The 25,167-nt window shown below is 42.8% G+C and overlaps 1 protein-coding gene across 2 annotated transcripts in view; it reads left to right on the top strand.

Moving 5' to 3' along the window:
* SGMS1 (sphingomyelin synthase 1) overlaps positions 1-25,167 on the top strand; it is a 302,954-nt gene that overhangs the window by 138,657 nt on the left and 139,130 nt on the right. For both annotated transcript variants that reach the window (XM_088464659.1, XM_088464658.1), the window contains one exon: positions 785-863. The gene's annotated coding sequence lies outside the window, so the exon portion shown is untranslated. The remainder of the gene's footprint in view (positions 1-784; positions 864-25,167) is intronic.

Here is a 25,167-nt window from a genome sequence, read left to right as displayed (position 1 = left end):
ATGGCAACTTGTATAGGAGTGCCCTTTGGAACAGGCTTTTTGGGTCACCGTAACATAATGGGCCTGATTCAGAGGTGCCCCCTATTGCAGCAACGACTGCGTCTTTTTGCTAATACTGCAGCCGATGGCATTCATACAGAGACGCTAATCCACTCTGAGCATATAAAGATGAACCAGCGAACATTGCATCAGCTCTATGGAGGCGCACATTGTCCGTCTCAACATGGACGCCTCTGTCAGTGGAAATGCATCTCACGCCCACGTATTTTTAGCCTCCCCCCCCCCCCCTATTTACCTCCCAGGAGTGGTCACCGAAATCCCCAGCTCTTTTTCCCTAACTGTGGCTCTCTGCAGTTACCATTGGGAAGCATACGCAGGGTGCGCCCGAGTCACAGTCCGGGTGAAAACATGGTCAGCATGTGTGTGTGACATCGACACTACGTGCACCACTGTATCAGGCCCAATATCTCCAAGACTGGTATCTCTGCTCTGCTCATATCACTAGCCACTTGCTTGTTTGGGCTGATTTCTTATTTTCCAATAACATCAATAAGGACAAACACACCTATATCACTATCATGTTACTGCTGGTCTAAGTGCTTATAGCTAATATGTTCTATGCACGTTTTATAGTAATGCCATTTACTAAACTAAAGGATATCTGAAAGGGCAGCAAAGGCAAATATTTATATTTTTATTTTTGGGCTGTTCTAGTTGGAAAATAGTTAATATATGTGTGTGTATATTGTTTCTCTGTGCTTAGTTTTCAATTTTTTGCCTACAGCAGTACATGTTCACAATGATGAGGAATTCAGCATGGATTTGATTAGAGAAAGGAGAGGACCATGAAATTCCCTTTGAGGGTAAGGCTACAGTACTTGTACCACGCACTGATTTTCTGTACATGTATTATAATGACCATCCACAAAGTTTTGGTTGTTTCTCCAGAACAAGAAGAATAGCCACCTGTCTTGTTTGCTTGACCCAGGTGCTCCATATATATGTATTAGGAAGGTTATTATTCTGAGGCTACATCAGTGACCATTGTCTTATAATGTTGTTTGAATCAAACCAAGTTACCAGATATTCTTCCTCTAATAACAATACCGTAACCTCTGGAATACAAAAATGTTAATTGATATATAACAAATTGTATGGATTTTTAAAGTTATTTTTTTTTCTTGGTATACCTAACAAATTACATCATTGGCATAGCTTCTAGCTTCCCAGTAGCAGAGGTCCTGTCCATTTCAATGCTAGAGTGACTTTTGTTCCTTAAGGCGCAAATCCACTAGACGATCGCTCATTAATCATGCACAAATCGTCCACTATAATGTCGGAAACAACCGGCGATGTGCGCTCCCGCTGGTCGTTTCCGACATCAATCATCGCCCGAACATGCCGGTCAATCTGCCGATAACGACAGATTGACCATGTTCGGGGATGATGGAGGGTGCCTACACTGAATGACTAATCGTTCAGTGTAGGCACTGCAGCGGATTTGGAACGACGGTACGATTACAATATTGTAATCATACTGTCTTTCCCTAGTCGCCTTGTGGATATGCGGCTTTAGAGTGAACAACGGTTTTACCTGCTACCTCTTGGTAATATTTGTGTCAGGTGGAGAATCACATGCAAGCAATTGTCAGTGTAGCACACTAGACACTGTTTAATCTAAGTGTTTTAAGCCTCTTTCTAATGACTCAAGGGGTTTAAATAGATATAATCTTCTTTAGTTAATGCATCCTGAACGGTATTTTATTAGAAGTTACCATGAAGGTGTTATGAATTCATTGACATGTTTTTATTTTCAGCAACGGTAAACACATCTCTTATTAATCATATATCTATTATTATTATTATCGTTTATTTATATGGCGCCACAAGTGTTCCGCAACGCCTTACAAGGTACATAACCAAAGAGTGACCTACAGTAAAGTACAATACAATGAAGGACAAGGACATGGATAATATACATTGATACATAGGTGGCCATAACACCCAATTAAGCAACAAAGCATAGGCACCAAGTGTTAGGTGTCCTAGTGGTGAGTAAGAAGTAGATGAACATAAAGTAAGGAGAAGCACAAGAGGGTAGAGGGCCCTGCTCGCAAGAGCTTACATTCTCAAGGGGAGGGGCAGAAAGATGGGCATGATACAGATGGGGAAGACAGGGAGGAGGGAGAATGTAGTAGCAAGTTAGGATGAGAGCTGGAAAGCATTGATGAATTAGTGGGTCTTGAGAGCCCGTTTGAAGGATTGTAGAGAGGAGGAGAGTCTAATATAGTAAAAACAGGAAGGTGCGCAATAGTGTAGTATAAGTATTGTTTAGCTTGACTGGACTAATGTCTGTGCTTCTATAAAATGCTTGATAGGCTTATCTGCAATGCTTGTTCTTGGGAACCTCAGTGGAAATCACCTTAGGAGCCTTGGTGTTGACCCTAGAAAGCAACCTATAAACATTTTATTGTGTAGTTTTAAAGAATATATTTAATAATACAAATATTAAAAACTCAGACATTAAAATTCCTGAAGATCTGGATGTAATCATTGCTAATGTTGGAAGGGCCTTTAATTTCCACAAGTGGCAGTGTCTGGGAACAGTTGTTTGGTCGCCTATGGGTCTTTACTGGACTCAGAGACTCAGCAACAGCAGGAAGGGTAAATGGTTTTTATTTTTCCTGTCTTCATTAGTCAGACTAATTAATGTCCTTTAGTCTTGTCTTTGTGCCTATATCCTAAACGTTTCTTCTCACATTGTATCAAGCTCTTTCCTCCATTTTGTGCTTCTCTCTCCAGTCCATTTCTAGCTAGCATGCCAAAAAGTAACCTTCTGGAAAGCATTCTACTGGATTGTGAAAAGAAGCCCTGATTTTCATTCTGTTGATTTTCCAGTTCAATAAATATTTGAAATACAAATTTGATTTATAGCTAATATATAGGAAAACAGGTTACATGTCTATTTTTAAATAGCATTGCGGAAGTCTACTTGCAAACCTATTTGTTTCCTGATGTTGAGTTTATTACCATAAATCTGGAGAATCGCCACCCTGTGACAGCTTTACATCTGTGGTTTAGGGCTAAGCATACATTGTTTGCGTTGCATACATATCATAGCTGTGGAATGCTGTTATAGAGCAGGGTGCATCCATGTTTACACCTTCCGCTATTGGTGAGTTAAAGATTAAGCAGATAAATATTTACTTCCTCTGTGTGATGTTTCCTCCTCAAGTATATAGATTAATTTATTTGAACTTTCCAATTAATATTCATGGTAAGTACACAATAATATGTAGAGCAGTGTGCAGACACCCGTGTTTTGGTTCTAAATCATTGTCGTGTTTTAGTTTTGGCAAAAGCACCCTCAAGTGTTTTTGGAATTCTTTAAAAATAAACCGCTAAAATCATGTAACTTGGACCTATTTTTGTTCCTATATTATTATTAACATCAATAACATTCATTACCAGTCAATTTTGACAACCTCGCAGCACCTGAAATCATGTGGGAGGGTATAAAATGCAATCCAAAATACGCAAGACCTGGCTTGTAGATCTGAGTTCCGAACTTGGCGAGAAGTCAGGACTCTGTTCTACTCTGAACCCAAAAGTTTGGTTTTCAGCAACACCAAATCGCTCCTCTCTGATAATGAGGAGGTATGATGGTGCTGGACATTGGTATAAGGATAATCATGGGTGGCTTTGTATGTAGAGGACAAGACTTTGACTTTGGAGCATGTGAGGGGGCATTGCCTATACTGGTCCAAAAAGGAAGCCAGGTGTAGGGACCTGGTGACGGTGTGTCTGTAGCTGCAAATATTTACTGGTGCTGGATGGTAGAGAGAATATACCCAATGATTATAATGCGGTAAGCTTTGCATGCGCTCGGACAACAGTTATTTGTATACCTTCCACATGTGTTGGATATTCTTTGTCATTTCACCATCAATCAAATGACAGTGCAGTTTTAACGGAATACACTATGCATTGTCTAACTAACCAAACTATGGTAATTCAGCCTGGTTGCTCTAATCTCGGTTGCCTGGGAGTCATCCTGGTCAGGTGTCACTTATGGCACTGTTACTAGTAATTGCATTGCTGCTACATTTTATTTATTTATTTATTAACAGTTTCTTATATAGCGCAGCATATTCCGTTGCGCTTTACAATTGTAAACATTAATAGAACAAAACTGGGTCATAACAGACAGATATATAGGTAGGAAGGCCCTGCTCGCAAGCTTACAATCTATACATTCAAATCACACCATTGCCCTGGGATGAAAAATTACATGAAAATAAAGTTGACCTGCTAATTTCATATAGAATGAGTTTGGCTTCTCTAGATCATTTCTCAAATGGACTATATGTTTAAAATATATGGTGAGTTATTTAATTACATAATTTATACAAAAAAATCCAAAAGTTGATTTCAGACCTCTGTGATAACTTTGAATATAAAGAGCACTTTTGTATAACAACCGATCACACAGTCCTGTTCTGTAGCTGAGGTTTCCACCATGACTGTTCTAATATCTCAGTTTTGTGACGTCGTCTTTTAATACAGCAAGTATGGAATGCCTTTGAAATGTAAATTAAAGTTCATATTCTTCATTCTAACTGGTAATTTCCAGGGTGAGGCCTATAAACTGCATTCCATAACTGTTTTGCATATCATCTGTAGCACATACAGTACACTAAAGAATATGTTTAGGTTGGTCATACCTGCTGATACTTCACTGGGGACCATTACGGAATGGGATTGAAATGCCGGCGGCTGTTTGCCCGACAGGATGAAAATCCCACCAGAGGCAGGTAACCTAACCTCCCTTGCCCTCCCCCTAACCCTCCCCTAGTGGTGCCTAACCCTAACCTCCCCCCCTTGTGCCTAACCCCACCTGGGTTTTGCCTAACACTAACCCCCCCTTACCGCTCCCTCAACCTAACCCTCCGGGGGGGGGGGGTGCCTAACCCTAACCTCTCCCTGGGGGTGGCTAACCCTAATCCTCCCCCCCCTAGGGGTGCCTAACTATAACCCCCCCCAAAGCACCTAATGCTAACCCACTAACTGCCCTAAACCTAACCCTCCCCCCACGGCTAACAGGATAGGCGCCCCGTTTGGGCACACGTCGTCCTGGATTCCGGCATCGGGATTATGATAGGCGTTGGTATTTAGACGCCTATCATAAATCCCTAGCCGGCATTCTGCTGTCGGGATTGTGACTGGCGGAACTACATCCCGACCATTACATTTGGCTATCATTTCATCGCTATAGTTTTTCCTTTTCATTTACCAATACTTTCTAAAATGTGCTTGTTAATTAAGGGCTAACAAGTATGCTGTGCGTTCTGTAACAATACAGATGTGTCCTCATACATCTAGTCTCAATACGCCACGCAGCGTGACTTGCTAGGTCTCGTGCTACTTTGCTAGAGTCTGGCATTTTTTTTTGCCTAAAATGTGTCTAAGTTGCCATGTGATGCGACCAGGACGCACCAGCAGACTGCTAATTAATTTCATTTGCAACTCTTGTATATCTGTGTGCACCTGAGTCTGTATATGAAGCACAACGGAACTTGGAATGAAAAAAGCTGCAGCCGCTACATTATAGCACTTTGTATACAGATATACAAATGTTGCATATCAAATTAATCAGCTCAGTCTGCTGGCGCGTCCTAGTAGCATTGCATTGCAATTTAAATGCAATTTTCGTAAAAAAGACGCCCGGCACTAGTAGAGGCTCACGGGACCTGGTGCGCCGAGAGAGGCTTTTTAGTGCGACTGCAGCAAAGATGTGTAAGGAGACATCTGTACATGATGATGTGAGACATTTATGAAAATGGCTCTGCAGGGAATTGTGCAAAGAGAGGTGCTGTTACCCATACCCACCAAAAGTAAATGTAAATATCTGATTGGTTACTGTGAGTTGTAGATTCTTATTTGCAGAGTTACCGCTTTTCACAAATGATCCTATTCTCACATTTATGTACAGTGTATATGTAGTGTATTTGTAGTGTGTAGTTATCATTCTGCTACAATGACCTCTAATCCTGTGCTTTATTTCAAAATTACAATTTTTTCTTTAACAGCATTACCATCTCTTTCGGGGGTACCTGCCCATTTTCCATTGTTTTTTTTTTTTTTACTTAATATATCTCATAATAAAAAATTAATTATAGCACAAATGAATTACTAAGTGATGATCTTTGTTATCAACATAGGAAAGGGATGGTGATAGCACTACGTATATCAGTGTGTGCTGGTAAGTTAATGAAATCATATATTTAAAGCACAACAGATACTTGGGGCAGTTATTCTGAAAATGCAACCAATCCAGTCAATTGCTACTGACATCACAGACACATTGTCAGTCTCTACCATGTGTTTGAGATGGGTCAACGTAAAACATTAAAACCCACATATAAATGCCATCCAACATTAGAGAGTAAGCTAATCAGGACTGGGGTTATAGCCAGGGGTGTAGCGCGGGTGGAGCAGGTGGAGATCATGCTCCGGGCGCCAGGGCCAGTAAGGGGTGCCATTTGCGGTGCATATATTTGCCCTCCCTAGTTTTTAATAGACTGCTGGGGAAGGAAACTAACATAGTAGTTCCCGATCAGAAGACTTTCTGCTGATATGGCTGTCATGTGACTGCTGCAGCCACACTGCACTGAGGGCTGCTAATGTTCCAGCCAGATTCAACTGACAGCACTCCAGGTAAATTAAGTAATTAACAAATATAATGTGGGGACTAATCTGGCGTGCAGTGGCGGAATGATGATGTATAGGAGAGGGGCATGTTGGTGTATAGGTGGGGGGGTCTTGTTGGTGTACAGTATAGGTTGGGGACATGTTGGTGTGCAGAAGGAGAGCGTGTGTGGTGTGCAGGGGAAAGGTCATGTTGTTGTGCAGAGGAGAATATGTGGAGGGGGCATGTTGGTGTGCAGGGGGGCATGCTGAAAAATGTTTGAGAAGAGCTGGTACCACTAAGGGTCACTACTATCACCCACACCGAAATGCAAGTGGGGGGGTGCCGTAGCATGCACATGCTTCGGGCACCATGACACCACGCTACACCTCTTGACATGGCCACATCAAGGAGGTGAGTGTCCACATCATGGTGGGGATAGGTCTGTGTCACAGAGCTTTGTCTAGCTATGAAAGGCGGTAAGCTTGCCTTTAATTCCTCTCTTGTCTCACTGCTACCACCTTTTCTATTTCAGAAATACCAGTGACAGATGCATATGGCACCTATTCATAGCTGCTCTGCTATGCAGACCAGCATGAATGGGTCATACCTACCAACTCTCAAGCAGATCGGGATAATGCATTCCCGACAGAGCCCCCTCAAATAGGGACTGTCTTGATGAAATTGGTTGGGAGGTAGGCCTATAAATGATATTTTCCTTCCCCTGCCTAGAGCAATCCAATGGCTGCTCCCTACATTCCTTTTCTTGGGGCTCCATTGTTGTTCTTGCAGGAGAACCAATCAGAAACCACAATCACAGAAATTATCTTTTCTGATTGGTCCTCCAACTCCTGCAGCCATTTTAAACTGGTGTACGTGAATGTTCAGCCAATCAGGGGGTAATGTGAGTTTAAGTGGAATTGTGCTTAATTCTTGTATACTTATGATATGTATTGTTTCAGGCAGACCAGAGCTGCTGTCTTCTGTAGCAATTGTCATGCAGTAGCTGTACGCTATTACATCATTATTAATATTTTTTAACACTAGCATATTCTGCAACAGTCGGGGACAAACGCAGTAATAAAACAAGAAGCTAGCTGGAGCCCTGGGGGTTTATTTCTTACCGGGGCTCTGCAAGAGCAAGTTCTGTAATATGGGTGGAAGAGGATGAATCACTTCAGTTCACAAACTTAAAATGGTATTTTGCTAGTTCTGTTAGAGGAATCTGATGCTTCCCTCTCCCCTCCCTTCCCGGGACTCTTGCTAGCGGAAGGAACATGTTGGTAAAATGTAATCTGTAGATGGTAGTACACCTTTAACAAATAAAAAAGGTAAAAGGTCCATATACACACATTTATAACTAGCTGTCTTGCTATCAACTGGTCAATCTGGAATCAGGCAAAGAACAAGACAAGCGACAATGTACTGTAAAGTGACATTTTGGATCAATCAAACCTTCTATAGAAATGTATTATTTGCTGTTAATAAGGAAATGCCTTAGAGAAAAAGGCAAGTGCGTATCTAAATACATTTGGCATTGCATTTTTTACCTGTGGTTTGTAATGGCAGCGACAGAAATTTTCCTGGGGCTGTCATTGATGAAACCATTAGAACCTATTTAGAGATTGCTGCCGGTCACAGTGAGACTTGCTTTCTGTTCCAAGATGACATCAGGGGACTGAATATTTGGCTGCCATTCATACTAAAGATGTTCTGAACATGGCACATAATCTTTTTTGTACTTAACAGGCATTTAAAGTGCCAGTGGTCTTTATTTGTCTTTATTTGAGAGAGCATGCCATGGCTGTCTAGATACTCTATATTCATAAGAATAGAGAGGGTATACTGTATATTAAGCATACTTACCTGATTGTCTTACTTTGCTTTCATGAGATCCAGAGGAAGGTAGCAAGGGACAAAGTGCATAACTGTTTATGCCACTGTTTGCTGCGAAAAGTGTGTGTGGGGGGCAGTGACATTATCAAGCACTGCACCTCCGTATATACTGATTCTCAGTGGTACGATGACGTGACTTTGCCATAGGCCCCTTAACTAGAGTGGACGGACCTTGATGATGTAGTATCAGTCATGTCCTGTACACCTAGCGGTGAGTTCTCCCAGTAGATTTGGTTACTCTTGTAGATCCAGAATGTCTCCTCCCAGTCTGGAAGTCTCCTAGACATTCCAGGAGAGTAAGCAACCAAGTTATTTTCCTACCCTGCTGGGCTTTGGCTTTTACTTGGATAGCCTTTGCATGGTCTTCTTTTCGGTAGTACCAGGCCCATACAATAAAAGTCTCTGTAGGTACAGTATGGTTGGCCAATCCACAGTTGTTGCATGCAATCTTCCTCAGGCAGTCTTTGGTTTTATGCAGTTCCTAGAAGCAGACTCATTGCAGTCCTTCAGTTACCGATGAAAACAGTAGAGGGGTATTCAAACCTTGCATATGGCTAAAGTCATGTAGAAGATACTAAAGGTCTCCACCTTGGCAAATCCCTAGTCTTCACTTCCAAGCTAGGCATATGTGTATCTACCTTTTAGCTTTAGAACCACCATTTGCTGTATATAAGTCTATTAAAAAAGGAGTATCTTTGTTGTGCTGCCCAGGGGGTCATGGCGGAATGCTGGGAGTCATAGTGGGCTGCTCACCTGGGTTTCTGGATGCTTCGGAGGGCTGTTCTTTAATCTTAGCCAAAGAATTACCTTTTTAGCTATCATCAATTCAAATTATGGAACAATATTTTTGCTTTTTCAATCATTCTTTTATTTTGTGTGGCAGGTCTAAGGTGCGTGCTTTCAGTAAGTATGAGCATAGTAAAAAGGGGTCTTGGGGCACCAATTTTCAGGTGCATTATTCCTTGACCTACCCAGACAAAATGCCTTAAGAAGGAACGGTACTCAGGCCCTCATTTGCTTCTAGGCTATGTAGAGACCCTTTCCACTGACACAGGGCCGTAACTAGGGTGGTGCGACGTGCCATGGCACAGGGCACCACAGGGCAGGGGGCGCTGCTGGGGCCTGTCAACTTTCTGTTTATAGTCATTCTCATTTGTAGCTTCCTTTTCTTTTATCCCCGGCATCTCCTTACCACCCCTAACTCTTCCCTGGCCGACTCCCAAGCAACATCAGTCACATCCTCTTTTAGTCAGCACACACATGTCAAAATGCTGTCATACCTGGCACTCAAACTCATCACCTCTCACATGGCAGTCAGACACCTTATATCTGACCCACAATTTCTGAAGACAGCCCATGACGCCACACCTCTCTGGAAAAATAATGGGGGGGGGGGGGGGGCGCCGCCAATGCTCTTTCTGGCCCAGGGCACCAAAAAATCTCTAGTTACAGCTCTGCCCTGACATACTTTGACACTTTGTCATGGAAGCTAAATCTTCATCTTCTATGAAGAAAGGAAACCTCTGATTTGTTGTAATCCAATCCCTCCTCCGACAATTGAATGTTTCTAATCTTCATATTAGGCATCATGCACAGCTGGACTGGCCAGACACAGGGGGATTTTCTACCAGAATTGGTCCCAAAAAATAAAATGGTCTAAGCAAGCAAAAAAAACCAAACAACAATCTTAACTAATCGACTACATTTGAACATGGAGGTGGGTATCCCTCGTGAATGTGATATCCGTATAGGGCAGCACTGCACAACTTAAGTGGTTTGGATGTGAAATATGTGTTCTCAGGCATCATCCTTACATACCAAATGGGGTACATCTTAATTATACAAGTACCACTTTGGTCAGTGCTACCAAAATATCCTGTTTATATCACACATGAGCAGCAGGCTCGCGTCTAGGGAGAAGGAGTTCCGCAGTGGGAGTTTTGTGCTGACCTGATGTGTGATCTGATTAGAATGTACAAGCAGTGCTTACCGAAGTGGCGCCCATGTAATTAACCAGTACTCTAAACTCTACTGTACTGATGTGGATATTATGTTTATTTTTATAGAATATGTATTATTATAGCATATATTACTTTGGAAAACAAAGCAAGAAATCATAGTTATTTGCGGTGTACACATTAATTGCATTTCGGTTTAGAAAAATATTGAGATTTGCATTACAGTTCCACAAATGTATAGTGGAAGATACATAAACGTCATAGTTTTAAATGTTGGTTTTGTTATTTTTGAGGACCTGCAGTAGATCTGAAAACTCCCACTGCGTCGTGGTATTTTATTTAAACAAAACAGAGCACTTTTTTTTTAGACATCAAAGGTCCTTATCGGGAATGTTTGTCTTAATCTTCACAGATGAGGTTCACAGTTGAGGTCCTTTGAAGTCTAGGAATAACATTGGATGCCAGGGGCATAGTTTTAGTGGCTGCAATAATTTAGGGGGGGGGTTATTTCCAGGAGTGAAGGTATAAGCGTTTTCTTATTCCATGTAATTTTCTGTAACATCCTATACCAGCATAGAATGCTATAAAAATATACATTAGTCATTCCTGGCAATTGTTAAGAATAATCCCAACTGCTTTGAAATCAGCTATTTAACACAACCACTGACAACAATTGAAAGAAGAGGAAGGAAAAATATATTATTTTATTTAATTTTATAAATCTTCTTAATATTGCAACCAGTGCTTAAAGTGGTCCTAGAGACATGGTGGAACTCACATCCACCCCCCTAATCCTCTACGCTATCTTAAAAAGGGACAGCGCGTACCACAGGCGCGTGCTGTAAAATGGGGCGTGGTCACACATTATCCCCAATTAAAATTACGCCACACAGTAGCACAGTCTTATTAACATTACAACGCATATAGTACTCCTGATTCACATTACACCACAGTAGTGTCCCTTATTCATGTTATGACACACAGTAGTGCCCCTTTTACACAATGCCCATTTTAGTGCCCCTTATGCACAATACCCACAGTAGTAGTGCCCCTAATGCACATAATACCCACAGTAGTAGTGCCCCTTATACAATGCCCCCAGCAGTAGTGCCCCTTATGCAGTGGTCCCAGTAGTGGTGCCCCTTATGCAGTGCTCCCAGTAGTGGTGCCCCTTATGCAATGCTCACAGTGGTAGAGCCCTTTGTGCAGTGCCCACAGTAGTGGTGCCCCTTATGCAGTGTTCCCAGTAGTAGTCCCCCATTAGTTGTGCCCCCAGTGGTAATGCCCCCATCAGTTGTGCCCCCAGTAGTGTCCCCAAGAGTAATGCCCCCTGTAGTAGTGCCCCCAGCGGTAATGCCCCCGGTAGTAGTGCCCCTTACACACACAAAAAATAAACCACACAATACTTACCTTAAGCCCATTGGAACTATGGGAGAGACGTCATGACATCTCCCATAGTGCACAGTTGCAAACTGCGGGAGCCGGGAGCCGAGTGAACTCCAGCCTCCGGCTTCCGCTGTAAGGAAGGACCCGGGCGATTGCTGGTAACAAAATCTCACCGGGCGTCCGGCAACTCCCGGCGGCGCAGGGCTGACAGGCTGGGTAAGGTGGGCTGGAGGAGGCGTTACTGGTTCCGTCTCCAAATAGAACTGACGGGATGCAGTTCCAACCCTTTCCGCCCCACTTTAACCCCTGATTGCACCAAATATAATTTAGTGGGGTTTTTTTTAAAAGAGAATGTTTTGAGCATTCACATCTGTCCCTGCCCCAGTTCAGCTTATCGTTTCTATACTCTACCACACAAAGGAAAACATCCCCCTCTCCAACATTAACTTATCAGTTTGTGTTTTTGGAAGAATTCTAAGCACCCACTGTGTGATCTCCCTGCATTTTGCAGAGGAGAAGGTGACATGGGGCCTGATTCTGACTTGTAGGCAATTCCAAATTCGGTCTCAACTTGCAGACATTTTTTTCGGCAAACTGCGTATACGTTGCTGTGTACATACATGGAGCATCTACGAGCAATTCTGAGTGTACACATATGGGTGGTGTGTTGTGGGCATGTAGACACAGCTAAGACCTCCTCTGTGTTGGGCATATGCAGAGTTCACATCATTTTCATTCTTTTCTTCGGCACAAAGCTATGGGCTAGGTGTAAGTGCCGTTACTAGTAAAGACTGCTGCTCTCGCAGCCAGAGGGCTGGGGACAGTGTAGTAGCATAGATGTGTCCAATTCAGAGTACAGGCAGCTGTGCACATAGGGCTTAAGATCGCTGGAATGGGATGGGAATTTCGACCATATTATGTACTCAGAATTAGGCTCATGGTGCGAATTTTTTTTTCTCTGGGCGAATAATAATAAGATGAATTGCAGTTGTGTTCTCTGTTATATAACTAACATAGCTTCACCTGCTACTCTAGCTTTCAATAAGAGCTTGGGGCCCTGGGTTGAGGTCGGTGAGGCAGAGAATGAAGAGCAGAGAGTGACAGGACATTAAGCAAAGAAAAATCAATGCATAAAGCAGGAAGGATCTGCGGGGCCGACTGTGAGGCTCGGAGGGCTACATGCCATTTGTTGCCCCCTCTCTGTTCTGCTGTTCCAGTAAAAGTAGTTAGAATTTGCACACTGCTCACTTACCTGGAGAACAGAGTTCATAAACGTTCCCTATTGAACGTGAATGCGGTTCAGTATTCCAGTAATAGGCACGATGTGTGTACATTCTTTACTGGAGCTCTCAGCTCTCCATTCTTCAAACTACCTATCATTATATTGATAGGCTCATTTTCTCCTTGAAAAATAAATCTTTCTCGCTGCTGAAAAAGCAATTATCAGACCTGCAATCACAGTATTTTTCTCCACCATTATAATTCCCATAAATAAGAGCAGAATGTGCAGATGCCATTATTTCCAAATATTTATGTCCGGTTTATTTTAAGATTTTGTATTAACGTAACAATATGCCAATCTCACATTTTCTAGAGCAAAGCTTTCAACAGCAAATACCTCATTTCTGCTCTTGTAGTTTAATATTATTTATTAATAATAAAGGACCCTAGCCAAGATAGTATGTTGTCAATGAACATAGAGGGTATAGCTTTTGCCTACCAATTATTTGGTTGGTTATACAATCCATAAATAAATTATATTGCATATTAATGTCACATGACAACACCTAATAACCCATCCAGAACTTATGGCTTTGTCACTGATATTAAAAAATTAATATGCAAAGACAATCCAATCATTTCCACCATATCATTTAGCCCCTGTGGAATCATAGTCTTTAAATCCAATATGCCTCCCCTCTGCATAAATACTATATGTATAACCACCCCTCTCGGTGGGCTTCCTATGATCAATTGCTTTTACGTACCTCCCAATATCTGGATGTCAAAGTCGGTACCCTTGTGCGCTTCGAAAAGGGTGCGTGGCCCTCGTTGGTGATAGGCCAAGCCCCCTGTATGATGTTTTTGGGGGTTTGCCCATATGTCACAACTCCCGTTTTATGTCATGCTGGGGGCAAGCCCAGCATTTCATCAGCTGCTAGGCTGACCCCAGCCTCCTCCCTACACTAAATGGATGCCGGGCACATGCACACGGCATCCTTTCAGCTTTTCTAGCACCGCTTCTCTCTGCTAAGCAGAGCTGCGGTGGTGCCAGAGTGTCTCCAACCTCCCGCGGGACACTGCGGTCCTCAGGTGGGACAGCGAGACACTGCCGGAAAAACTGGTCTGTCTGCTGAAATCGAGATGGTTGAAAGGGATTCTGTTATAGAGATTATTTAGTATTTCTCCTTCACATGTTAATATGTGTGTTTTCAGATTCTTCAGAATATTTCTTCTGTGCTCCATGAAACTATAGAGGTCTCGTGGTGTGACCTACATTTTGTAGGACGCACCCACATAATCTAAATGACATAAGATGGCATACAATTAAGAAATTCCATAATAGTAAGACTTCTCCTGACTCATGGGATCTAAAGTCAACCACTTCTTTCTCTATAAATTCATATTTGGTACACAAATTCTTTCCACATCTATGAAACCCTTGTGGTTTCATGGGTAACCACAATATATGACTAACTAGGTGGCCTTCTTCTCTTGTAAAATGGCTAGGGGCCAAGCTCAATTTTAAGTTCTCAGAACATCTAAAGTTGACTGAATTTTTTGGCTTAATCAGAGGACCTATTATATCATCCAATTTCAACAGAGGTAGATTTTGTTTAACAATTTTCCCTATCTCATGCGTAGGAATTACATTGAGTGATAAAATCCTTTGCTTGTTGCACTATCAAGATTTGTACCTACCGGATCTAAGAAGATGCTTCTATCAACTTTAGCTGCATCTCCGATATGTTTTATCCAAAACTGATTTTGGATGACCCTGTTCCAAAAAAGAGGATAGAGAGTCTACCTGTCTCTCATAAAGTTCGGGTTCAGAACAATTTCTTTTTATCCTAAGGAACTGCCCCTTAGGGATGTTCTCTTTTAGGTGATTACTTCTATAGTTAATGTAATGGTTCTGATCTACTTCCTTTAGTGCTATATCTAAATAATGAATACAAGAAGAGGGAATAGGATTGAAATCCCGACAGTGACAGGCCGACAGGTGAAGATTCCGATGCCGGTGGTAAGTATGCTAACCCACCCCTCTCCCCCCCTAACTTTCCCTTAGGCGTGTCTAACCCTAACCTCCCCGCATGGGTGCCTAAACCTAACCCCCATCCCCTCCCCACACCCTAAACCTAACCCTCCCGGGGGGGGTGTCTACCACTAACCTCCTCCCTAGTACCGAACCCGAACCTCCCCCCCCATGGGTGCCTAAACCTAACCCCCCCTCCCCTAATCCTCCCGGGGGGGAGGTGCCCAGCCATAACCTCCCCCCTAGTACCTAACCCCCCTCCCCTAGCCTAACTAACCTTCCCTGGGGGGGGGTGTGCCTAACCCTAAATCCCCTTGGGGGTCCCTAAACCTAACTTACCAGGCAGAGAGGACGATCGGTCTGCTATGACGGCGTCTGGATTAACATAGGCATCTGTATTTCAACGCCTATGTTAAATCCCTTGCCGGGATTACGCTGTCGGGATTGAGAACAAAGTACCTGCCATAGAGGACCAGGCTTGCCCCACGCTGCCGACCCCACACATGTGCCTACTCAAGACTACCCATGTAGAGGTTTGGACAGCTTGGGGCATACCTTACCTGTAAAGTAAAACCATGAATAGTCAGGTTCCAAATAGTATTTAATTGCCTGTATTCCTCCTTCAAGGGGAATATTAGAATACATTGATTCTACATCACAAGTAACAAAAAAAGTAACTTGATTTCCACTCAATATCTTTAATTAGGTTTAAAAAATGAGAAGTGTCTTTGATATATGACTTTAGTGTCTTAACGTGATTCTTCAAAGAAGTGTCCACAAAAAAAGATAAATTATAAATTAATCATATTAATCAGGTGTAATTGACCCCACACCTGATATTACAGGTCTACCCAGGGGTGAAATTAATATGTCATGGATTTTTGGTAGTTGACAGTATGTGGGTGTGAGCGGATAAGTGACAAACAAATAAGTGTCTTTAGTAATAACACCATCTTCCAGAGCGTTTTCAAGTTAAATTGCAACAATCGGCTGATACAAGCCAGATCCACATAAAATACATATTGAAATCCAGAACCACATAAAATACATTGAGAATGCCAGTGCCCATTATGCAATGCCCTCTGTAGATGTGCCCCATATGCAGTGCCCTCCTGTAATTGTGCCCATTAAGCAATGCCCTCAGTAGTTGTGGCCATTATGCAATGCCCCTGTAGCTGTGCCCATTAAGCAATGCCCTCTGTAGTTGTGCCCATTAAGCAATGCCCTCAGTAGTTGTGGCCCTTATGCAATTCCCCTGTAGTTGTGCCCATTATGCAATGCCCCCTGTAGTTGTGTCCCTTCTGCAATGCCCCCTGTAGTTGTGCCCCTTCTGCAATGCCCCCTGTAGTTGTGCCCATTAAGCAATGCGCCCAGTAGTTGTGGCCCTTATGCAATGCCCTTGTAGCTGTGCCTATTATGCAATGCCCTCTGTAGCTGTGCCCATTATGCAATGCCCCCATTAGTTGTGGCCCTTATGCAATGCCCCCTGTAGCTGTGGCCATTAAGCAATTGCCCCAGTAGTTGTGCCCCTTAAGCAATGCCCCTGCAGCTGTGCCCATTAAGCGTTGCCCTCTGTAGTTGTGCCCCTTCGGCAATGCCCCCTGTAGCTGTGCCCATTAAGTAATGCCCCTAGTAGTTGTGGCCCTTAATGCCCCTGTAGCTGTGCCCATTATGCAATGCCCTCTGTAGCTGTGCCCCTTCTGCAATGCCCCCTGTAGCTGTGCCCCTTCCGCAATGCCCCCTGTAGCTGTGCCCCTTCTGCAATGCCCCCATTAGTTGTGGCCCTTATGCAATGCCCCCTTGGAGCTGTGCCCATTATGTAATGCCCCCCAGTAGCTGTGCCCCTTCTGCATTGTCCCTTGTAGCTGTGCAAATTAAGCAATGCCCCCTCTAGCTGTGCCCCTCCTGCAATATCCCTGTAGTCGTGCCCCCTAAGGAAGTGCCCCAGCACTAGCTCCCCCTCCCCACCCACACCCCTGTGAAGAAACTTACCTTCATGCTGGCACCGCTCCACGCCATCAGGGCTCCCGAGTCCATCCGTCGCTGCTGCTTCTGCCGCCTGCTGGATCTAACTGGATCCAGCAGACGTGTGGGCTACTGACATCGCGGGTGACGTCATGTCATTACTGGGAACGCTGGCCTCTAAAGCGATCAGAGGCTTCTTTAGTCTCTGATGGCTTCGGAGACCTGTATTCTCAGTAATAATGGGGGTCTGCTGAGCCATGAGCCAGGACCCGAATTAGAAGCTCAAAAGAGCCTCATGCGACTCGAGAGTCGCGGGTTGGCCACCCCTGTACTATATAAAAAAAATGTCATCTATAAACGTGAACTAAAGTGAACGCTGCTTGTTCTCATGTGTGTGTGTAAAGTAGGAGTAAAAGCAGCACGCAGACCCTTGAATGCCTTTGCCTGATTGACAGGCAGAGGCATTTAAGAGGTGGTGCAGGGGCGGTGTCGGCTGCCATATGTCCGCCCCTTTTTCCGGGAGTGACCAGCCCGGGGACTGCATGGACGTACGCTTATTCAACTGGCTGGTTGTCCGGCACCACTACCATCGCAACCATTGACCATCGATGGTCGCGATGGTGATCCCAGCCTGCGACCTTGGTCGCAGTGCTGGGATCGCAAATGCAGCAGGGTATGTCATACACCACCTGCTGCATATGCATTATAGCAAGGATCGCAATTGCAATGCTGCCTGCGTGCAGCTTTGCAATTGAGATCCTTGCTGAATCAGGCCCTCTGTGACCAATTTAGGATTTTAAAATAATTTTTATTTTCAAATGTAACATGCCCCCACATGCTGGCCATGCCCCCAATTCAGTACAGGGGATGGGGGGTGCTGAAACATACCCTGGCTCCGGGCACCATGGCACCTAGCTACTCCTCTGCACCTAGTCCCAGCTCAATTTATTAACCTTGGTTTTCACACAGCATGCTTAATAATTGTTAAATTGTGGTTTCATTCTCGTGAGAGATGTTCCATTTTAATTGGTTCATGTTGAACTAAAATGAACTCAATGTTTTGTTGGCTTAGATCCCTTTTCCTATATTATTCACAATCAGATGATTTTGATTTCCCCATCACTCTTTAACTATTTGTTGTCCTTGGTGGTTACTAGGTGATCATTGCAGTTTTCTGTCATTCCACTAATTTCCTCTTTTTGATTCTCCCTCCTTGTATCCTCCTTGTATCCTCCTTGTAGTTCCTGGTGTTCAGTCTTCATATATATTTAACTTCTTGTTTAGTTTTTGAATTTTCTATTTTTCATTTGACTATTTACTATTACTGATAGCAGTGTTTTTCCTTCTGGCTTCCTAATGTGCAAACGGCTGAGAGCAGTACAGTCATACCTTACCATAGAGAAACTTATTGTGCTGACACACAACACTAACTCCGTCACAATAAGAAGCCTTTCTGCGCCTTGGGCACAACCAGCCACATTCTATCTAGAGGTTGGAACCACTACACTGCTATACGGCAGGGCCTGGTCTCCTGCACATCGTTAGGAAAGTGTTAAAATGACATCAAATATTTAAAATTGCTCTAGAAGCAAATATCTGTGTTTGTGTGCGTGTTTGTGTATATATATTTATATATATGTGTGTGTGTGTATGTACGTGTACATATGCACACTATGTATTTCTCGTAAACCATTACTTATATGTAAACCAGCAGTGGAGAGCTTGGAACAGCGCTACAGAAATTATGGAAAATATAAATAATCCCTGTTTCTTTTGTAAGAAAATAACCCATACTTGTCTACTCTCCTGGAACGGCCAGGAGGCTCACGAAAATCCGGCGGCACTCACGGCCGCCTGGAAGGGTGGGCAAGTCTCCGAAAGAGGGCAGCCACAAAGTCGGCAAGTATGAAATAAGCTAATGCTTTTTAAGAAAAAAAAAAAAAAACAGGAGCACAAATATGCATGTCCTGTACATTAATGTCTGTGTATTGTTGCAGTACTATGTCGCAGCTCAAAGCAAACAGTCAGAATCATGGACTGCAATGTCATTGTACACAGCTGGTTTAGGCATCAATGTCTATACATTCTATTATGCCCCATTAGAATGTTGACACGTTGATTTAATTCTGCATCACTTGTCAACTAACGAGTATGTTGAACAAGGAAGACAAAAGTACTTCCAGAAGATGAAAAAGACTTTACATTTGTGGCTGTGCTCCACTATAGAATCAGCATATGTCAAATACGGGAGAGCCATATGCTACTTGTATCTCATCCAAAAGCTTTAGAATCCCAAGTATGGTGAACAGGTAGAAATCTTGCTACAGTACATACAGTTACCACTTCAGTTATAAGTGTATGGTAGTCACAACCATCGGAATGTTGTTGTTTCTGAATCTGTCATAGAAATTCAATTTATTAGATTCAACTTTCACAGAAACACAGAACTGTGTGTTATTTTGTATGCAAAAAAAAAATGTAAAAAAATTAAGCATTCTAAAAAAGACCTACAATTAATTTATTTGTATAGCGCCAGCATAAAATATAGTGCCGTACAATTGGGAACAAACACAGTAAGAAAATTGACTAGGTATTAACAGACAGAGGCAAGAGGGCGCTGCTCACAAACTTATTCTATAGAATCTGTAGCTGCTTAATTTTTTTAATACAAGAAAATCAATAAAAACACTTGATTAAAAAAAAAAAGATTATTATTATTTATATTGCGCCACAATGGTTCCGCAGCACCTTACAAAGTATGTAAGCATAAACAGTGCATACAAAACAAGAGGAAAGAATGCAAAGACTTAAGGTGCGTACAAACTAGACGATATTTTACACGATTCGCCCGATTTCGACGCATTGGAACTGCAACTCGTGTACAATATGTCCAAATCGTGAGTGTCCACTCACGATGCCGATCTGTGTACCTGCGGGTCATACATTGCATCTTCAGATCTTGCCTATAGCAGACAAGATCTGCCAATCTCGGATGCATTGGAAGCATTAAGGGCAAACGATAGATCGTTGGACATTTTCTAAGCACCATACAGTGTCCTGGAGTGCTGCAGAGGTGCCGGAGAGAGTTCAAGGGAAATCGCTCACAGTATCACATCGTGAACACATCGTCTAGTGTGTATGAACCTTTACAGTACAAAACATTTGAGAACACAGGATACCAGTCCAGTTACATAAACATTGTTATTTTTCATTTACAGTCACAGTAACCAGAGAGGTAGAGCTTCCGGTTGAGCCTAAAGGTTTTATGCCAATGGAGAAGGAGAGGAGCACAAGACAGAAGAGAGCCCTGCTCGTGAGAGCTTACAGTCTAGAGGGGGAGACAGACAGAGGTGACTCAGGGGAGACAGCAAGGGAGGAGTATGGAGGAGTGTGTTAAGATGAGAGCTGGAAGGCTCTATTAAATAAATGGGTTTTGAGAGCTTGTTTGAAGCTTTTGAGAGAAGTGGAGAGTCTAATTTGAGGAGGGAGAGAGTACCAGTGGAACAGTACGGGCAAAATCTTGGAGGCAGGAATGGGTGAAGGTAATCAGTTGGTAGGAGAGGTGACACTCATTAGTTGAACAAAGTGGGTGGCCTGGAGTGTGGAGGGAGAGCAGGTTAGAAATGTACGGGGAGTGGATTGGTTGAGTGCTTTATAGTTGAGTGATAATAGTTTAAATTGGGTTCTGAAGGGAAAGGGGAGCCAGTAAAGGGCCTGGTGGAGAGGGAAGGCAGATGAAATTCATTTGGAGTGGAAGATGAGCCGAGCAAACCCATTGAAGACAGATTGGAGTCAAGAGAGGTGGGAGGTGATGTCCTGACGGATGGATTAAATGTTGGATGTGAAGTGGGTGGCAAATCACAAAGTGATGCATTCTGCTATGTGCATAAATTGGCTATGACCCATAGCAACCAGTCAGATGTTTGCCTTACCCTAAGGTAATAGTTTTAATTTCACTGGCTCTAAATTTTGGATGTGCGACCTGTTGGTCAGGATCCTAGTTAAAGTACCAGATTTTGTTTTTAGCATCTCTCCATTGTTTAATATGAATTCTATTTAAACCGCCTCTTTCGATACTAAACACATATTAACAATTTGGGTCCCTACTAAGAGAAAAAAAAAAATGCGGCTTAGCCCTTGAATAAAAAGTTGCATTTTTTTATTTTTTAGCTGTGAATCAAAGATTACTGGTAACAATATATATAATGAAAATGAAAACTACATTAGTATTTTTAAATATCATTTAAGGTGTTGGTCTTAAGTCCAAAAGATCAATAGTGTTCCAAGCATATCAGCACACCCATCCTATCAGTTTAAATTTGTCACTAGTCTGTTGTTTCCAAGCCTAGCCGCAGGGTGCTGGGTTATAGTTGTCATTCTTGTACATCTTTACTTTTGTTCCAATGTATTTTCAATTTCACAAACAGAAATCTTAAGATTATAACTGCCAACTTTATACATATACATCATTTTTGTTTCTTGTTTTGTTTTTAGTTCATTTATTAATTGTGCTTAGGAGAAATACGCAACATTTAAATATGTTAAAATATTTTTCTTTGATTTAATGTTTTGTTACAGGGGTAGATTACAATGCAGAATTTGTTTGAGCTACTATGTCTAATTTTTTTTTTTTCTTTATAAACCAGCATATTATTGTGAGATATGCCTAGACAGATTTGTTTCAGACTAGCCAGAGAGAACTGGGAGGAGAGAACAATTTCGTAACCGTTTTTGAGACTCATAAAAATGTCAGGGGTATGGTGATGTGTGCATTCAGGTAACACAAACATATTAGCTGCCAATTTACAATTACACCATATATTATACACCATATATTATACATCATATATTATACATCATCGAGTGTACCAGTCTGGTCTCCATCATCCGTTGGACTTTGTTCTTTAGCTCTGAAGCACATTTGCAGGCACACTTCTCGCATCTGCTCCGACAACCCACTGTCCCCTTGCACCACACAGTCGTCCAGATCATCTCCACTTTTCCCTTTTTCACACCATAATTTCTATATTATTGTGCACTTTATTAGCAGCATTTCAGAAGCATTGCATTTTTACCCTCTTAAATGTCTTCTCTTATTGCCGCTAGTCCCAGTTATAAAAGGTTCTATGGTGCAGTTTATAAAAAAAACTCCTCCAGCATCTACAGCTCTTACAGACACTGATTACTCATAACATTAAAACCACCTGCTTATATTGTGTAAATCCTCCTCATGACGCCAAAAAAGCGCTGACCTGTCGAGGCAGGGAATCCATAAGACTTCTGAAGGTGTTCTGTGGCATCTGGCACCAAGAAGTTGTCAGCAGATCCTGTAAGCCCTGTAAGTTGCGAGTTGGGGCATCCATGGCTCGGACTTTGTTTTCCAGCACATCCCACAGATGCTTAATCGGATTGAGATATGGGGAACACCTTGAACTCTTTTGTCATGTTCCTCAATCCATTTCTGAACAATTTTTGTAGTGTGTCATGGCGCAAAAATCCTGCTGAAAGAGGCCACTGCCATCAGGTGATACCGTTGCCAAAAAGGGGTTTACTTGGTCTGCAACAATGTTTAGGTAGGTGGTATAACATCCAAAGTAACATCCACATGAATACCAGGACACGAGTATTGCCAGAGGAACATTGCCCAGAGCATCGCACTGCCTCTGTCAGCTTGCCTTCTTCTCATAGTGCATTCTGGCGCCATCTTTTCCCCAGGTAAATGAGACCCATGCACCCAGCCGTCCACATGATGTGAAAGAAAATGTGATTCATAAGACCAGGCCACCACCTTCCATTACTCCATGGTCCAGTTCTGGCTCTCAGGTGCCCATTGTAGTTGCTTTCGGCGGTGGAGAGGGGTCAGCATGGGCACTCGGACCATTCTGTGGCTACATAGCTCCATACGCTGCAAGCTGCAGTGCACTGTGTGTTCTGACACCTTTCTATCATGGTCAACATTAACTTTTTCAGCAATTTGTGCTACAGTAGCTCTTCTGTAAAATCAGAACAGACAGACTAGACTATGCTTCCAATGGGTATAGATGAGTCTTGGGCACCCATGACCCTGATTGGGAGGGGGTTCTAATTATGTGAAATGACACAAATGTAGGACTTTATAATCTACCCCCTCTATAATTTATCGAGTGATTATTAAGTTTTTTCAATGATGCCGAGTGATTATTCATTTTATTCAATGATACTCATTCGACAATTAAAGTATTATGTGGATGGGGACTCTGTCACCTGGTTGTCAGTGAGATCAATCAGTCTGCCTGCTTAGAGCAGTGTGGTGGCCACCCCTTCCCCCTCCGTCAGTCCTCTCCTGCACTGGGGTCCTCCAGAGCCTGTCAGTCACAATCTCCGCCCCCCAGGTTAAATGAGGAGGAGCTGGAAGAAGCCCCTTAAATTATCTTTGGAATACACTTTTTGTTTTGACCAGAAGAAAAATAATTCGCTTGCATGTGTATAAAAAAACAAACAAACAAACAATTGGAGCGGTCAGTAAAGGGGTAAACCATGCAGTCTGGAGAGGAAGGTTAAATAAGAAATTAATTTTGTCGTTTGTAGGCTGCCAGCAATTACAGCCAATATATATTTTACACATAATAATAAATGTAGTAAACATAGAATGAATACGTAGTATTTTTTTCTGTGTTTTTGAAGAGTCATCTGTATTTTAAATATATCTATAGAGAGAGAGAGAGAGAGACAGTCCGAGGTTATTTGCAGCCTATATTTCCATGATTTGCTGCTAGTGAAAAGACAGCCCATTTTCAAAAGGAAACCCCTGCACTTTCTCACAGACTTTTGGAAAAAATATTGCATACTACAGGATATTTAAGTCGTGTTGTCATAAATATCCTTCTCTCTCACGTATAGTAAAGCCATGAGATGTTTGTACTGGTCTCTGCCAGTCTCTCTCCCTTTGCTCTCCCACCACTCTCATTTTTCAAGATGTGATTGCAGAACTATTTTCATCTCCACCTAACTGTACTTCACGGATTCCTTTAGAAAACACCCCGACCATATAGGATACGACTGTGGCACAGAAATATTCATGCAGTTTCATACCTAGAAATGAGCTGTCCACATAGAAGCCACTTCCCCACCTTTGTGCTTTCACTATAACTGTACTTTTAGTCAAACTCCATTGTCATTATTCAGCACTATTTAAATAAAAAAAAACTCCTGCCACCTACACTCTATATAGGAAGAGTTTTTTTGGGGCTGTCGCAATCTTCATGAGAGTTCAGCCTATCAGTCCACTAGGAATCAATGACATTATTGAGGCAATTTATGGCCAATATTTTAGGCACAACCAATAATCAAGTGATGCTGCTTTCGAGTGTGTTAATAGGCTGCATACTCTTGATAATTGGTATTACCCAAAACATGGCTGTCTTGCTGTACATAGGTGATAGGTTGTAATAAGCCGCGACGGCGACTTGTTGCTCTCTTGTGCCCCAGCTGTCGCTCCTCTTCAAGGACGCTGCATTCTTCGGCCACAGCTTCAGACAGCTTCCTCGGTTTCCGGGCAACGCAGACGCCGAACTGGGATGGTGCCTGCTAGGAGATCTAGACGCCGGGCTGACGCATGCACTCCTGGGACAACTGGCAGACATGCTTCACCGTTGCTGTCCATTAGCTCATCTTCTGTCTTGCACGTCATTGGTTCAATATCTTTTATATGCCTGCTGATCCAGACCATCTTGCCAGTTATAGCGTATCGCTACATATGTGCCCAGCTCCTGCCTCTCTGTTCCTTGTCTGTTTGAGACCACTGTCTTTGCTGTGATGCCACCAAACTTCTACAGTTCAAGGTCGCACTCAAGGCCACCAAAGCCGCACCTTGGCCCGCTAGGCCACATCTTGTCACCAGATCAATCACCAGCCGCATGGCAACTTGTGGTCATCAGGATAGCTGTGTAAGCCCATACTGTCCCGAGTTTAAGACCAGGCAGCAACCATTGGCTGCAGTCCCTAGAAGCCAGATAGGGCTGCCGTTATAGCAAGGGGGT

Source organism: Taudactylus pleione, unplaced genomic scaffold (genome assembly GCF_031769625.1).
Source record: "Taudactylus pleione unplaced genomic scaffold, aTauple2 ptg001745l, whole genome shotgun sequence".
In the NCBI taxonomy this organism is placed as follows: Eukaryota; Metazoa; Chordata; class Amphibia; order Anura; family Myobatrachidae; genus Taudactylus; species Taudactylus pleione.
The sequence above is the reverse complement of the archived record's forward strand: the minus strand, read 5'-3'. Positions and strand labels throughout refer to the sequence as shown.